At 37.7% G+C, this 11,206-nt stretch overlaps 1 pseudogene; it reads right to left on the reverse strand.

Annotated features, from left to right (window-relative positions):
* Positions 1-3,773: 3,773 nt before the first annotated feature.
* LOC121035337 (40S ribosomal protein S29-like) lies at positions 3,774-4,038 on the reverse strand (annotated as a pseudogene).
* Positions 4,039-11,206: the final 7,168 nt, after the last annotated feature.

An 11,206-nucleotide genomic window follows, 5' to 3' on the forward strand; every position in this document is an offset into this window, starting at 1 on the left:
TTCAGTATGTGTGCCCCAGGTTCTGTCTTCTAGGAGAATTTCCCATGTTTATATCTCACAGGGCCATCCCTGAGAAAGAGCTTAGGGAGATTCCTCTGAAGAGGAAGGACTCAACTATTTTAGGGTGTACTTTTTGTTGGCATATACATTTGGACTGTGGCTTGTCTTAAGGGTTAAGCAATAATCACAGCACCCTATGCAAGGATTGAGGGGTTTTGTTTTTGTTTTGTCAGTACTTCTTTAAGACTTTAGTTAGCTGCCTATTGTTTTCATTTTGGGGGACAGTGAGTTTGTTAATAACCCAATCTAGAAGGCATTTGTGGTAAGGAGTGTAAGATGGCGATTTACCAAAGCTGTGACAGATGGTCATCTTTAGATCAATGCAATGCTGTCCAGTGATAGGTATTACAAAAATAGAATTCCCATAGTAGCCATCTGGATGGGGGGAAAGGTGTTCCCAATTCCCTTAAGTGTTTTCCTAATGCGGGCTTGTACTCGTACTACATTTTGCTAGTCAGTTCGTTCTTTTATTTTCCTAGATGACTATTTCCTAACATCTCTTCTGTCAAACCCCCAATACCTCCTTTCCTACTCTCACTCATAACTGATGACCACCATAACAATAATTACCACACATTTAGTGGCATAACACAACACAATGTATTGCCTTCTAGTTCTATGGGCCTTGACACCGGTCCTGCTGGGTTATAAGCAAGGTGTAGGCAGGGCTGTCCCTTTCTGGAAGCTCAAGGGGAGAATCCATCTTGTATTTTCCACCTTCCAGAGGCCACCTGCATTCCTTGGCTCCTGGTCTCCTTTTTCCATCTGCAAAGTCAGCAACTTTCTGACCCTTTTCCCATCATCACATGTTACTCTGGCCCAATCTTGTGTTTCCCTCTTCCACTATTTTTTAGTAACAGTTTTATTGAAGATCTAATTCACATACCATACAATTCACCTGTTTTAAAGTGTACACTCCCATAGTTTTAGTGTATCCATGGAATTGTTCTTCACGACAACCAATATAGAACATTTTTCATCATCCCCAAAAGACACCCTGTACACCCTAGCGGTCACCCTTTTGTTCTCCCCACCCACAGAGCCTGGCAAGCAAAAATTTTTCTTTATCTATGGATTTGCCTGTTGTGGACATTTAATATAAATGGAATAATACAGTATGTACTCTTTTGTGCCTGATTTCTTTCACTTAGCCTGTTTTCACAGCTCAGTCATGTTGTTGCATGTGTCTGTATTTATTTCATCCCTTTCTTCTGCTTTTAGGACTCTTCTACAAATAAAATGCACTTGTTAGGAAGAAGAATTTCTGTTGGCAGTACAAGGAAGGAAGAACAGGTATGGGAAAAACTGATGAATATCCATAAAAAAAATACAGCACACTAACACTTGTTTTATTTTTATTTCATTTTGTTTTTCTTTGTTAGTTATTCTTTTCTGGTTGTTGACAAAATTTCCAAAGGATTTATCTCAAATGTAAAAGGAGATTTAGGATTTGAATTGCCGTAGGCAAGGTATATAGAAGAAGTCCCTCCTTGCTTCAAAATGAGAACCAATTTGGAAAGCTTCCAGGTTTACCAATAATTGGTTTATTATAAGTTTATTGCATTCAAAGTTGAGAGGGCAACTGCTCCTATGGTTCGATTTTGATGTCATGTGGAGGAGCTGCTCCATTCCTTAAATTACCCTGTGTTGGAAGGAGTATATTTGCTTCTACAATGGGATTTTATATTTAGATGTCAATTCCTTGAATTTAAGGCAAAGTCTCCTTTTTATTTAGGGGGCTCACCAATATATATCTGTACATCAAGCATCTTTCCTGAACTCCACAACAAATAGCCATCTGTTCCTGCCCCACGATCATTTCACATGCAACATTTCCAGAGAAAAATGATTTGTCTTGCCCTGGACCTATTTCTTCCTTTGAGTTTCTCATTTCAGTGAATCGTATTACCACTCACCAAATTTCCCAAGGTAGAAACCTTAGTCTTCCCATCACCCATACCCAACCAGTAACTAGTCTCCTGAGTTGTTATCATGAATATTTGTTAATTCTTTCTGCCGGTGTCCATGGCCATTACCAGCACCTTAGTTCAGGCCCTTCACCAGTTCTCATGTGTAAGACTGGTGAGATGAGCCCCTCTTCTGTCCATTCTCCACAGAGTAGCCAGGGATACAGAGCTGATCACATGATTTCTCTTTCTAAAAGCTTGTACAATGTTGTACTCATTGCCCTTAGGATATGTTTTATAGGATAAAACTCCCATATAATGTAAGATATCTATTTTCTGAGCCTTGTCTACTCTCCAATATTTATCTTCCTCTCATCACCTTACCATCACCAATTTCATGTTATCATATTTTCCCAATCTGCTTATATTCTGCTTATATTTCCCAATCTGCATATTTTCCCAATCTGTTTATATTCTCTTTACTGTCTGTGTCTTTTTATGTATCACGTCTCTTGCCTGAGAAACCCTTTCCCCTTTCCTCTGGCTAACTCATATATGTTGAGACTCAGCTTAGTCACTAATATCCTTTAGAAAGGATGTTTCCAGATATTTCCTGCTTGAGCTAAATGCTCCTACCTATGTGCTTCATAACTTCTGTATACTTAACCAATACCATGATACTTATCACATGGTTTTATCTGTTAATTTTACTTTATGTTTTTCCAAGCACATTATAAAGTCCTTTATGACAAAGACTATTTTTTTGTGTATCTTTGAAAGCTGAGAACCTGCCAGAGAGCTGACAATTGGTTAGCTTTCAATAAATTTTGGTTAAATAAAGGGAAAAAGATTAAATGACACTTAATGAGTGGTTTGGGAGGGCTATGAAAACACATTTCATCCCCAGTATAGTTAAGTTTTTTTATTGTGGTAAAATACACATAACAGAAAATTTACCATTTTCACCATTTAAAAAAAAATATTTATTTGTTTTTGGGAGAGAGACAGACAATGCAAGTGGGGGAGGAACAGAGAAAGAGGGGGACACAGAATCCAAAGCAGGCTCCAGGCTCAGAGTTGTCAGCACAGAGCCCGACATGGGGCTCGAACCCACAAGCCATGAGATTGTGACCTGAGCTGAAGTCGAATGCATAACCAACTGAGCCCCCCAGGAGCCCCCCATTTTAACCATTTTTAAGTGTATAATTCAGGGACATTAAGTACATTCGAATTGTGGTGCAAACGTTACCACTAATCCTTTCCAGAACACTTTCGTTATCCCAAACAGAAACTCTGTGTACATTAAACGATAACTCCCATTCTACCCTTCCCACAGTCCTTAGAAACCTCTATTCTACTTTCTGTTTCTGTGAATTTGCCTATTCTCGGTAACTCATAAAGTGGAATCATGTAATATCTGTCCTTTTTTTATCTGGTTTATTTCACTTAGCATACTGTTTTCAAGGTTTGTTCATGTTGTAGCATGTACCAGAATTTGATTTGTTTTTAAGGCTAGAAAACATTCCATTGTATATGTATACTACATTCTGTTTGTCCATTATCTGTTGATGGACACTTGGAGTGTCTTGCTCTGAATATTGGTATACAAGTATCTGTTTGAGTCCCTGGTTTAAATTCTTTTGAATATAAGCCTAGAAGTGGAAGTGCTGAATCCTATGGTAGTATAGTTTATGTTTACCCTTGTGAGGGACCACAACACCTGTTTTCCAAAGTGGCTGCATTTTACATTCCCACCAGCAGTGAACAAGAGTTCCAACTCTTTTTTTTTTCATAATTGAAGTATTTTTATTTTATGTACAATGAGTTGACACTAGGTAGGTATCTTGGATATCTGCAGTTAAGGTAGGTATCTTGGTTGACCCATTCAAGGAAGTTCAGTTTATCCAACTTAATGAAGCCTATATCCTTCGTGTCCTGACAGAAACACCAGCAGCACATATTGAGGCTGTATTTCCAGTTCAGAGCGTGCTGGTTTGAGCAGATGCAGCAAGAAATGAGAATGCTGGCCACATTTCCTCGAATGGCTCCAGTAGAGCTGCTGGTGATCCATCTTGTTTGCTTGGATGCAATGAGGCAAATGGCTGAAAAAGGTTCCAGTTTCTCACATCTTCACCAACACTTCCTTTTTATTTTTTTTTTAACTTTTTTTTCAACGTTTTTTATTTATTTTTGGGACAGAGAGAGACAGAGCATGAACGGGGGAGGGGCAGAGAGAGAGGGAGACACAGAATCGGAAACAGGCTCCAGGCTCCGAGCCATCAGCCCAGAGCCTGAAGCGGGGCTCGAACTCACGGACCGCGAGATCGTTACCTGACTGAAGTTGGACGCTTAACCGACTGCGCCACCCAGGGGCCCCTACACTTCCTTTTTACTCCCTCCCTTCCGCCCTCTTCCTTCCTTCCTTCCTTCCTTCCTTCCTTCCTTCCTTCCTTCCTTCCTTCTTTCCTTCCTCCTTCCCTCCTCCTTCCCTCCCTCCCTTCCTTTCTATGCTTTTGAGCACGAACTAGTATCTCCTTGTGGTTTCAATTTGCATCTCCCAAATGGCTAGTGATGTGGAGCACCTTTACATTTGCTTGTTCACCAATTGTATATCTTTTTTGGATAAATGCCTTTTCAAGTCTTTTTCCTCTTTTTATATTGGTTTGTTTTTTGTTGTTGTTGAGTTGTAGGAATTCTATATATTCTGGATATAAGATATATGATCAGCAAGTATTTTCTCTCTTTTGGTGTGTTATCGTTTCACTCTCTTGATAGTGTCCTTTGAGTAACAAAAGTTTTAATTTTAATTTGGTCCAATTTATCTACTTTTTATTGTTGTCATCTATTTGTTTTTAATGTCATATCCAAGAAATCATTGCCAAAATCCAATGTTAAGAGTTTTTTTCTATATTGCCTTCTAACAGTTTTATAGTTTCAGCTCTTATGTTTAGGTCTTTGATCCAGTTTGAGTTAATTTTTACATACGATGCTAAGGTAAGGGTCCGGTTTCATTCTTTTGCATATGGATATCCAACTTTCCCAACACCATTTGTTGAAAGACTACCCTTTCTCCATTAAATAGTCTTGGCACCCCTCTTGAAAATCATTTGACCACAAAATTAGACTTTATTTCTTGGGTCTCTATTCTATATGTTTATACTTATACCAGTACCATGCTGTTTTGATTACTGTGGCTTTATAGTAAGTTTTGTAATCAAGAAGTGTGAGTCCTTCAACTTTATTTTTCTTTTTAATATAGTTTTGGCTGTTTGGGGTCCCTTGAGATTCTGTGTGAATTTTAGAATGGATTTTTCTATTTCTGCAAAAAATGTCATTGGGATTCTGATAGAAATATCATTGAATCTGTAGGTTGCTTTTTGATAGTATTGATATCTTAGTATTATTCTTAATATTATTAAGTCTCCAATCCATAAACGTGGGATGTCTTACCATTTATTTCTGTCTTTAATTTTTTTCAGCCACATTTTATAGTTGTAAGTGCACACTTATTTTGCCTCCTTGGTTAAGTTTGTTTCTAAACACTTTATTCTTTTTGGTGCTATTGTAAATGGAATTTTCATTTTAGATTGTTTATTGCTATTATATAGAAATAGCAATATAGAAATATGCACTCTTTTTGACTGTTGATTTTTGTATCCTGTAAGTTTTCTGAATTTTTTATTAGTTTTAACAGTGTTTGTGTGTATGTGTGTTGTGTGTGTGTGTGTGTGTGTGTGTGTGTAGAATCTTTCAGGTTTCTACATATAAGATCATGTTGACTGTGAACACAGGTAATTTTACCTTTTTATCCCCCCCATGTGGATACCTTTCCTTCCTTCCATATTTTTTCTTTTCCCTCCCTTCCTCCCTCCTCTACCTCCCCCTCCTCCTCTTCCTCTTTTCCTCCTTCTTTTTTCTTCCTCTTCCCTCCTTCTTCTTCCTTTTCTGCTTCTCCCTCTCCCTTCCTCTTTTTAATGTAAGTTTTTACCCTTGTAAATGTCCCTATTAGAACTACTTTTGCTACATTCCATAAATTTTGATATGTTTTATTTTCATTTTAATTTTTACCAATGTATTATCTAATTTCACTTGTGAGTTCTCCTCCAACTCATTGATTGTTTAAGACTATGTTCTTGGGGCACCTGGGTGGCGCAGTCGGTTAAGCGTCCGACTTCAGCCAGGTCACGATCTCGTGGTCCGTGAGTTCGAGCCCCGCGTCAGGCTCTGGGCTGATGGCTCAGAGCCTGGAGCCTGTTTCTGATTCTGTGTCTCCCTCTCTCTCTGCCCCTCCCCCGTTCATGCTCTGTCTCTCTCTGTCCCAAAAATAAATAAACGTTGAAAAAAAAATTAAAAAAAAAAAAAGACTATGTTCTTTAATTTTCACATATTTTTGATTTTTTAAATGTCCCTTCTATTTTTGATTTCTAGTTTCATTCTATTTTGCTAAGATGATGCATTGGGGGCACCTGGGTGGCTCAGTTGGTTAAGCATCTGACTCTTGGTTTCAGGTCAGGTCATGATCTCATGGTTTGTGAGTTTGAGCCCTGTATTGGGCTCTGCTCCCACAGTGATGACAGCATGAAGCTGCTTGAGATTCTCTCTCTCTGCCACTCCCCTGCTTGTGCACTCTCTCTCTCTTTCTCAAATTAAATAAATAATCCTAAAGATGCATGATATCAATTTTTTAAAATTTATTCAGAATTGTTTTGAATATATATATGAATGCATATATATATATATATATATATATGCTGATTAGTGCATACATGCTTATACTTAATCTTTTTGATGAATTGAATGTCAATATATAATGTCCTTATTTATCTCCTTTTTTTTATTATGAAATTTATTGTCAAATTGGTTCCCATACAACACCCAGTGCTCATCCCAACAGGTGCCCTCCTCAATACTTATTTTTCTCTTGTAACAGACTTTAACTTTATTTCTACTTTGTCTGATATTAGTATAGTCATCCTAGTGCTCTTTTGATTATTGTTTGCATGGAATATCTTTTTCCACCCTTCCATTTTCAGTCCCTTTATGTGTCTTTGGATCTAAAGTGAGTCTCTGGTAGACAGTATATAGTTGGATCATATTTTTAAATCAGTTCTGCTAGTCTATGCCTTTTGATTGGAGAGTTTAATCCATTTACGTCTAAAGTAATTACTGATAAGTGATGAATTACTAAATCCTATACCTGAAACTAATATCACACTATATGTTAACTAACTGGAATTTAAATAAAAAACTTGGAAGAAAAAAATAAAATAATTACTGATAATAAAGAACTTACATTTATCATTTTGCTATTTCGTTTTTATATGTCCTATAGTTTTTTGTTTTTCATTTACTCCATTACTGCTTTCTTTTGTGTTTTGTTGATTTTTTTGTAGTGACATATTGTGATTCTCTTATTTCCTTTTGTTTGTATTCAATAGTTATATTTTTGTGACTACAATGATAATTGCATAAAATATCCTAAAGTTATAGCAACCTAATTTGAATTGATAACTTAATTTCAATTGCATACAAAACCTCCACTTCTCTACAGCTGTATCCCCCCCCCCACCCAACTTTATGTTACTGATGTAACAAGTCACATTTTTATATATTACGTACCTATATTAGTTTCCTAGTGCTACTCTAACAAGTTACCACACATTGGGTGGTTTAAACAGTAGAAATTTGTTATCTTACAGTTCTGGCAGCTAGAAGTCCAAGATCAACATGTCAGCAGGACTGCTTCCTTCTGAGGCTGTGAGAGACAATCTGTTCCATGCCTCTTACCTACATTCTGGTGGTTTTCTAACAATCTTTGGTGTTCTTTCACTTACAGAAACATCATCCCAGTCTCTGCCTTCATGGTCATATGGCATTCTTTCTGTGGGCCTGTCTCTAAATTTCCCCTTTTTATAATTACATCAGTCATATTGGATTAGGGCCCACCATACTACATTGTGACCTCATCTTAACTAATTTTATCTGCAATGACCTTATACAAAAACAAAGTCATATTCTGAGGTACAGAAGGTTAAGACTTCAACATATTAATTTTGAGGGGGACATAATTTGACCCCAAACAGTGCCCAATAACAGATTTGTAATTATTTTATGCATTTTTTCTCTTAATTCCTTTATCAGAGATCTTTATGTCTTCATAGAGCTTCAAGTTACTGTCTAGCATCCTTTCATTTTAACTTGAAGCGTTTCTTGTAAGGCATTACCGAATGATAGTGAATACCCTGAATTTCTGTTTACCTCGGAATGTCTTAATTTCTCCTTTATTTTTCCAGGAAAGTTTTGGTGGCTATTGAACTCTTGGTTGACAGTTTTTATTCTTCATCACTTTAAACATTTCATTCTACATTCCTCTGGCCTCCAAGGTTTCTTGTGAGAAATTGGTTGATATTCTTATTGAGGATCCCTAATACTTGGTGATGGTTCACTTTCCTCTTGCCACTTTCAAGATTCTTTCTTTAGCTTTGGACAGTTTGCTTATAATGTGTCTCAACTGGATCTTTTTTTTTTTTTTTCATTTTTTTTTTTCAACGTTTATTTATTTTTGGGACAGAGAGAGACAGAGCATGAACGGGGGAGGGGCAGAGAGAGAGGGAGACACAGAATCGGAAACAGGCTCCAGGCTCTGAGCCATCAGCCCAGAGCCTGACGCGGGGCTCGAACTCACGGACCGCGAGATCGTGACCTGGCTGAAGTCGGACGCTTAACCGACTGCGCCACCCAGGCGCCCCTCAACTGGATCTTTTTGAGTTTACCCTACTTGGAATTCATTGGGCTTCTTGGAGTCATAAAATTTATGTATTCTTGGACTTGTAGATTCATGTACTTCATCAAATTTAGGATGATTTACATTATTGCTTCGAATAGTCTTTTCCCCTTTCTCTTTTCTCTTCTAGGACTCACATAATGTGGTGTTGGCATGTTTCATAGTATCCCACAGGTCCCTTAGATTCTGTTCACTTTTCTTCATTCTTTCTGTTTCTGCTCCTCAGACTCCATAATTTCAATTGTCTGGTTCTCAGGTTTCCTAATTCTTTCTTCTGTTTGTTCAAGTTTGCTGTTGGATCTCTCTAGTGAATTTTTCATTTCAAATGTTGTAATTTTCAGCTCCAGAATTTCTGTTCACTTCTTTTTTAAAATTTATGTCTTTGTTGCTGTTATTATTTTGTTTGTACATCATTTCCCTGGTTTTTTTTAGTTCTTTATCCATGTTTTCCTTTAGGTCTCTGAGCATATTTAAGTTTCCTCTAGTAAGTCTGATATCTGGGTCTTTCAGGAATGGTTTCTGTGAATTTATTTTGTTTCTTTGAATAAGATATATTTTTCTGTTTTTATCTATACCTAGTGATTTGTTGCTGAAAATTGGAATTTAGCTATTATAATATAGTAACCTCTGGAGATCACATTTCTCCCCCTTCCCCAGGGTTTGATTGTGTGTGTGTGTGTGTGTGTGTGTGTGTGTGTGTGTTGTTGAAGTCTGTAGTAGTCTGTAGTTTTTTAGTGTTTTCCCAACTATTTTTGCAGAGGCCAATCCTCTGCATATGATCACTGAAGTCTCTGTGCCTTTAGCTGACATTTGGCACTTGTTTTTATAGAGATTTCCTTAAATGCCCAGAGCTCTTCCAGTGTTTGTAGATTGATTTTATGCTAGGGCATTCCTTCAGCACTTAGGTAGGCTTGTTCTGAGGCTAGCAGTCTGCTCAAGGTGAAAGCTTAAGATCTTCTCAGACTTTTTCTGAACATGCATCTTGCTTGGATATGCATGTGGCTTCCTAAATTCTCCCATATATTAATTTCCCCTTAATTTCCCAGTTGCATCCCAGGTTTTCCTCTGTGCCTTAAATAGTCTGTTGTGTTTCCACTTGTAATCTCTTGCCCCAGAAGTCTGTGGGTCTGTAGTCATCTTGCAAATTTATGAGTAGTGTCCACTGCTTTTCCTGTATGATTTCCGAGTTAGACATAACAGAGACAAGCTCCTTACCTCAGTCCTTTAGGTATCCACCGGACAATTTCGAACAGATATACACACTAATTTGCAAATAAGGTCTTCCCTGCTCCTTCCAGTTTGAGTGATAGTACTGGGAACTAGGCTACCACCACTTCAAGACCAAAACCACTGCCATGCTGGGGAGGGGTAGACTAAGGGTGAGTAAAAATGCCACAAAACTTCCCTACTGTTTGAAGATCACTTTTTATTATTATTATTATTATTATTATTATTATTATTATTATTAGGTGTTTGGTCGGTGGCTATAAACCTTTGAGTGTTTCCAGAGATCCAGTAAGATTGGTTTAGTTTCTGCTTTTAGAAAATATTTCTGTGGGGAGATGAAAGCTTGGAGCTTTCTAGCTGCCATTTTGATGATGTCTTCTTTTTCAACATAGTTTTGCCTTCACTTTGACTTTGACCAAAGGACATTAGAAGCCTTGGCATGAGACCCAAATGAAGGTGGGTGCAGTCACAAAAAATGGGAATAAAGACACTCTTAGCCACTATAAGAAACTTGGAATAAGAACTTGTTTGGGTAGTTAAAGTTTTATAGAGAGGAATCCACTAGGATATTGGATGACAGTTGAGAACAGATAAGCTTCTGAAATGTTCTGTCCAGGTAGTAAATTGCTCAGGGAGCTGGTGCTTGCTGACAGTATGGGACAGCTGCAGTTACATGCTACAAATGGTAGGGTCTGTTTCTGGATGCAAATTGATTCCAGCTCATGAAGGGTTTTGAGCAATGCCAAAAATGATCTAGTAGAAGAAAATGTGAAAATAATGAGATGGCTGGTTCTGGTGCTAAATTAGATCCTCCCCTCAGGGCTGAGAGAACCTGTCTAATCCAATTCATTCCTAATGGTAGCTGTCATATCAGTTTGTCCTAATCCTGACTGTGGTTCACAGCTGTATCTCAGAAATGACTTGGGAAGGTAAGCCGTTAGTAATTGTCTCCATCTTTCCATTTCCAACCTCTTTCTCCTGCCAGTAGCACCCCTACCTCTCCTCTCAGTCTTCTTCTCTGACTACTTATCCTCTTTTGCCTCCTACTCCCTCAGTGAAAATAATACTCCAAGGAAATAATCTGCTAAATGAATTCACATTAAGGTGTACATATTGAATAAGACTTGAGTGTAAACATGTTCAGGGGCTGTTTGCATTTTAACAGCAATCTATACTTCAAGATAAAAGAAAAAATGTCTAATTGTGAAGCTCTAATTGTTACCTGTTC

The sequence above is a fragment of the Herpailurus yagouaroundi genome, unplaced genomic scaffold (assembly GCF_014898765.1).
Source record: "Herpailurus yagouaroundi ecotype Mexico unplaced genomic scaffold, PumYag 161, whole genome shotgun sequence".
Classification (NCBI taxonomy): Eukaryota; Metazoa; Chordata; class Mammalia; order Carnivora; family Felidae; genus Herpailurus; species Herpailurus yagouaroundi.